General features: G+C 38.8%; 1 long non-coding RNA gene across 1 annotated transcript; it reads left to right on the top strand.

Moving 5' to 3' along the window:
* Nucleotides 1–1,657: 1,657 nt before the first annotated feature.
* Nucleotides 1,658–6,294, top strand: LOC140070538 (uncharacterized). Its single transcript, XR_011848947.1, has 3 exons — nucleotides 1,658–1,703; nucleotides 3,182–3,254; nucleotides 5,803–6,294. It is a non-coding gene; the product is annotated as an uncharacterized lncRNA (long non-coding RNA).
* Nucleotides 6,295–6,630: the final 336 nt, after the last annotated feature.

Below are 6,630 nucleotides of genomic sequence, written 5' to 3'. Positions count from 1 at the left end.
GTGGTTTTGACAAGGGCTCTTTATGGACAGGTGTCAGCACATAACAGAGAACACAGTTATGTTGTTGCTGCCTGTAATTGGCACATAGCCACCGATAAGGCTTTCTGACATGAAGCCTAAACTGAGCTTTTATACCCTCTCAGAGGTGGTCACTTCAAAGCAGGACAACACACACATTAGTAGTGTCACAGCCAGGGGACAATAAAGCCTGCTATTTAGTGTCACCGCAAGATTTATTGTGGCTAGCTTGTATTTGTATTACCCCTCCCCACCCCCAATGGATTGGACCTAACATGTTTAGTTTTGCATATGTTGTATGTGTCGCTGAGATCATTATTTGATTTGTAAAATATAGATAGAAGCATGGAAGCAGAAGCAGCAGTCAACATAGGAGCAAAGAAGAAATTGCCTTCAGGGGGTATTCTCATTTCTTCAAATTAATGTTATGGTTTACATGATGAAAAATTATACATTTTTCTAATATACTTTCAGTATCAATTCTTGGTGGTTTTCTAGATCTCTGCTTGCTGTCATTCTATAGAAAGCTTCTATGTTCACTTTCAGTGGACAGAAATCTGACCGTGGTCACCCAGGTGCACGGCTCAATAGTATCATAGAGAGTAATCAGAGCTTTGTGGGATCCTAGCGGGATTTATCAGGAAGCTGGAGCCTGCCAGGATCTATATGGAGGCTGGAGCCTGCCAGGATTTATCTGGGGGCCGGAGCCTCCTGATAGATCTGGCACACTAACATATGATAAATGTGCCCCTAGAAATGTTCCTCTATCTTCTCTATGTTCAAACCTTTCCATTTGGGAAGAGTTCAGATACCCCACATTAGATTAAAAGAACTTGTTCTTTCCAGAATGGTCTTAATGGTCAAAACTATTCTAATGTGTATGGCCACATTAATTGAGCCAGGGATCAATTTATACATTGAACTATAGGCTATAAGGGGAGGTTTACTATAACCATTCCATTGTCTTCCATTTACCATCCTGACTTAATATGCCTGACTCTTTTGATTGTTAAGGGGAGAAGCCGAAGGAGAAGACATTCAAAGCACAGATCATCAGAAATAAAGCCGAAACCTGGAGAATCTTCATAAATCTAGTATATACAGCTGCCTAATAACTGGAAGTGGTGACGGTGAAGGAATGCAAGCCATTATTTATTTTAAGTAACTCGCATTGGCTGACCATATACATTAGATAGCTGTCAGCCAAGTGTTCATTCTCCTGAGGTTTGTTCTCTATGGGAGGCAAGAAACTTACATCACAAATATATTAAAATCCAACCAACTGATCCACATCACCCTTGACATCTGTCACTGGTAGAAGGTCAGCAGCCTCGCAAATACATTAGATGGTTGACTGGTCCCCCAGATATTGTCTATGTGTATGACCAGCTTAAGACTACATGTATATTTTTTGGCCATGTCTTGATCTATAAAATAAAATGCACAATTCTTTTCTAAAATAAAAAATAATAATTTTTGAATTTTCACAAATTCATCCAGTGAAGTGAATAGGTCTGCATGTGGCCTTAGAGCTAAAACACATGAACACGCTTGGACCATGCTTAGCCTGATTTTAAAGACCAAACACTGTACCAGGGACGAGACTCCATAGTTATACATGATGCAAGAAGCATCATGAAGCTTTCCCTGTGAAAGAACAGTGCTGTACTGAAATTATGATTATGGTATGCTGCTGTATTCCAAAGGTTATGCATCAAGTTGGACTCCACTTTCACGCGAAAGTATTTAAATGGCTGTATGCTAGCCATACCATATCAATTTACCCTGGCACGGTATCATATCGTTTTCATACAGGTAGCATACGTCCACATTCATTTCAATGTGCCATCCATTTATATAGCTGTATTGTCCATTGTACCTTGAGAGAGAGACGTAATAAAATATAGAGCATGTCCTATTTTCTCCAGTATTTCTGTTCCGTGTGCCCCATAGAAGTCTATGGGAACATTTAATAATACTTTTTGCATACGTGCTGCCTACGGTTCTGCACCTTATGCTGACATATATACAAGCAGTATTCACAGAGACCAGAACCAATGAGAGGTGCGTTCTGTCGGCTAGCCAATAGTCAGACATCCATCAGCAAGCCAACATTTGCCAGCCCGCTGTATATTATATGGATACGGTACGGATACAGTAACATACATGCACATACGGATATAAAAGATCAGGCATATACGGATTCATACAGCACAGTAATACAGGACTGGATAAATTATACGATCATGTTAAAGAGTTCTTAGCCTTTTTAGGTTTTCATCTTCAAATAAAATATCACATTGATCATAAAACCCATCGTCCTCCAGGAAGGCAACTCACAAAATGAGTTTACATACTAAATACTTAAATTAGCTACTGTCCTCCTCTCCTAAATGATTTTCCATCACATTAATCTACAAATAAGCCCTGAATTGGCCAAACACATAATGATATCAATTATACTAATGATCTGGCCAGGAAAGATGACCATTACCGATTCTCATTATTAGTATGGAAAGTGAAAGGCATCAGCAGCGGGGGTGAGAAATTAGCATGTGTATATTGGAGTGAGCCGTTATCCTCAGAATAGTTGCAAAGCCAAAATCACTTGTGAAATATTTTTTAAAAATTAGTTTCAAAGCTGAACAATAAGAATGTACCCACATTGGGCAAAAAAAATGAAGGACCATTTGGCTCTAAGTAAAAAATTTTGGCATAGCAGGTGCCAGGCCTTTTCAAATCAATGGGTACATATAGAGTACACACACAAATAAGGCATCACACAGTTATAACAAGTTCAGATGGAACCATAGGAATGGGAGCCTTGTTGACAATCTATGAGATAAAGCTGAGGGACACTCTGCTTGGCAGTATGGTTCCCAAAATTGGATCTACAGGGGTTGCCAGACCGTAAAAAAAAGAAGTAACCAACTCACCAAGGTGGCTAGGATTGGAGATAAAAATTGTGTGGGACATCTAAATGCTAACCAGAGGGATTTGTCATGAAGGACTCCTAATAAAGCTGGAAAGGTTATCCAATTTTAGCTTGAAGACCAAGAAACTGACAGAGTTCTGGTATAATTTGTACATAAATCTGTATTGGATGAATCATGCTTATTATGGGTTTTCTCATCTACTTCTCACCCCTCTTTCTTTATTACAGGAAGGAACAACCCGAGCCATACCCTGCAATCATCTGATCATTCCTACCTGTATTTTCGATTTTCCCACTGAAAGTATGTAATTACTATGTTCTGTATGTGAATAGTTTATTTTGTGATATTAGCAGGGGTTTGGCCAGCGATGTGCTTCTATGCAAAGCCTGTATAGATGAAGATCAGTACTGTTATAGTAAATGAGGCTCCACTATAATCAAGTCATCAAGGCAAGGTCTTTGTCTCCAGTATTACATGGCAGAGAGCAGGAGGAAAACACTTCAATATTGTTTTTGTTAATTGTTCAATCAAGGACGCCTGCTGATAGCGCCTGGAGAATGGAGGGGGTGGGTTATTACACAGAACGGCACAAGCGTTTATTAATGTGCAGCACTAAGTAACTTCATGGAAGTCAAGCACAGAAAAGCTCAAGAGCCAATATATGTCTACATTATCATGGAATATTGGACAGAAGCCTGAGGTCTACATCTACAGATACCTCCTCGTCCTTCAAGACCATTATCAAGATACCAATCACCTAATACAGACGCCTCTTGTTAAATGCTCATGGAAAAGGATGATCTTATGATCACCTTGTAACGAAGGAGGCTGCAGGTATCTGATTACATCATTAGTGTGATGACAGCAGCTGTCTATCTTCTGCCCCAGGTACAATGTATACGTGTACAGAAGAAGATGTTACAGGGTGTCATTTGTGTCCAAGAGGGCTCGATGTACAGATCCCAGCACTGCTTATGAAAGAATATTCCTACAGAACAACTGGGTACAAGATATCAAACCAAGTTTTACCTTAAAATCACTATTGTATGTAAATCCAAGGAAAACTTAGTCCATGAGCTTCACACAGAACTACGTTGGTCATAATATTTAGGAGTGGATATTTGCCGGAGGGAAAGCTGCTATGCAATCCTATCAAAGGTCACAGGCTAACTTTCCTAAGATTTTAGTTTTGTTTGTTGTCTGTTACTATGGAGACACATAGGCCTGTATAGGAACAGATATTTCATTTTTAGTCAAGACAAGATGCAAAGAAAGTTAAAGTAGTTGTGGCAAGATTAAATGTTATCTCATCATCATGGTATAAAGAATAAAATGCTGATTGATAAGAGTCTCACTGCTGGAAACCCCACTGATCACAAGAACAAGGTCCTGTTCCCCCCTTAATGGATCTTCTATTGAACCTATATTGAACCTTTTGATGTTGATTCTAAGCCATATGTGTGGAGAATACCAGGCACTGCTCATCACCTGCAAAGTACAGTCCCAACAGTGACACATTAAGGTCGTAGCATCATTCCATGGGGGCAGGGACAGGAGGACTGGTTGCAATTGAAATAAAGATGAATGCGGCCAAGTACAGTCCTATTTTGGATGAAAACCTCTTCCAGAGTGCTCTGTACCTCAGATGGGACCAAAGGTTCACCTTACAACAAGACAATAACCCTAAGCTCACAGCTAAAAAAAACAGAGCAGAGGCTTCAGAACATCTCTGTGACCATTCCTGACTGGCCCAGCCAGAGCCCGGACCTAAACCCTATTGTGCATCTCTGGAGAGACTTGAAAATGGTTTCCACCAACTTTTACCCTCTAACCTGAGGGAACTGGAGAGGATCTACAAAAACAAGTTGCAGAGAATCAATGCAACAAACACGCGACTTACCATGTGGAGTGATAAGAAAAATACAGCGAGTCCACAAGTCACTAAAGAAAAGTCACAACAAATTGTGTAAGTTTACAACTGCGCAAAAATGTGCATCTTGTTTGGAATAAGAAAAAGGAATAAAAAGGGATAAATCTCCTCCCATATTTCTCAATGTGGTGTTTCATATGTAACTGTTAAGGAGGAAAATCCTCCTGAGCACACTGTCCATGGACTTCTCCATTCAATTTCCTGCAGTAGACTCTGATGACTTCTCCTATTACAAGCTGAATGTGTCTGGGAGGGACTTTGGGACTAAAGCTCCCTTTCCACCGAGCAATTACCATTACAGCTTGAGCTATTTCAAGTGTGCCAGTGAAAATGCTCAAAAAAGGTTTGTTTTTATTATCAATGAAAAAGTATCTTTCTTGAACATAGGCACCCTGACTGTGTCCCATGCTGTGCATGTAGAGTGAAGTTGTAAAAATGTATTTGCTGTCAATCTCCAAACCCTCCCACTGGTGATAGACAGTATGATCCCTATGAGCACTATCGTGAAAAATTGTCACTCTGAAGCAGGAGAGTGAAGGGAACCACTAGTTTTGGAAAATAAGTAAGTTACCTACGATTGGAATCAGGATCTATTTGTCCTCATAAAGAGCAGAGTAAACTTGGAGAGATAAGAAAATCTACTTGTTAATCTGTAGATTTGGTATTAATCTGCCAATTTACCCGGAACAGAATCAATCCAAATTTTTTCATGATCCACTTTTAGGTTAAATATAATTCCCTCTAGTCCTCTAAAACATAGATTTTTAAAAAATGTCCTTTTTTTATCTTTCATTTAATTATTTTCCATAATTTATTCATTAGGGCTAGTGTTATGGTTAGGCAAACCTTAACCCTTAAAAATTGTAGAAGATGAACAAAACAAGACCATTTTATAACCAAAAAAATTGTGTTTTACAGGATTAGAAAGGGTTATATACCAGCTTCCAGAACAATTAGAGCAACATTGGCTCAGAGCAATTCGATTCGAATTTCCATCAATGACATCTTGAATGATTCGGTCATTTCTACTGGTGTTAAAATGCTTTCAATGATTTTGAAATTGTCTGTTAGTTGGAACAATTTTGGAAGTCAGCTGTAAATTATTATGTCATGTCAGTCATTGGTCACCAGGAAAACATGTGTAATTGTGTTAGCGAGGGCGATTTCTGGCCAAATAAAATGTCACAGCTAGATCTAACTATTCAAATCTTGACATTTTATAGATTTCTTTCTTACCCACTTAGATATCTGCATTGACCTATGCAAGCACTACATTATGTACGGCTCAGCTGCTCTAATTTTCCATATGAGTGCTCAATATGTTGTATATGGAAGAATGGACATAAAATATTTTATGTATGTTCTAGACGTAACATTTGAGCCTTAAATTAGGTTTGGGCAAAAGACAGATAAGACAAATTAGAGCTTATTATGGCTTCAGTCAACACACAGAGCAAACTAAGTGTATGGCCTTTAATTATATAGCGCCTACAGAGCACAAAGCAAAGGAAAAGAACTCCAGAAAGATTTAGCTGGGTTTTTCAGAAATTCTTTCAGTCTATAGTTAGCTACTATATATATATATATATATATATATATATATATATATATATATATATATTGTGTATATGTGTACACTCACCTGTCGTTACCTGTCGTCACCTGTCGTTACCTGTCGCTAACACTTAATTTCTAATCAGCCAATCACATGGCGGCAACTCAGTGCATTTAGGTGCCGCCATGTGA

This window comes from Engystomops pustulosus, chromosome 1, assembly GCF_040894005.1.
Source record: "Engystomops pustulosus chromosome 1, aEngPut4.maternal, whole genome shotgun sequence".
Lineage (NCBI taxonomy): Eukaryota > Metazoa > Chordata > Amphibia > Anura > Leptodactylidae > Engystomops > Engystomops pustulosus.
The sequence above is the reverse complement of the archived record's forward strand: the minus strand, read 5'-3'. Positions and strand labels throughout refer to the sequence as shown.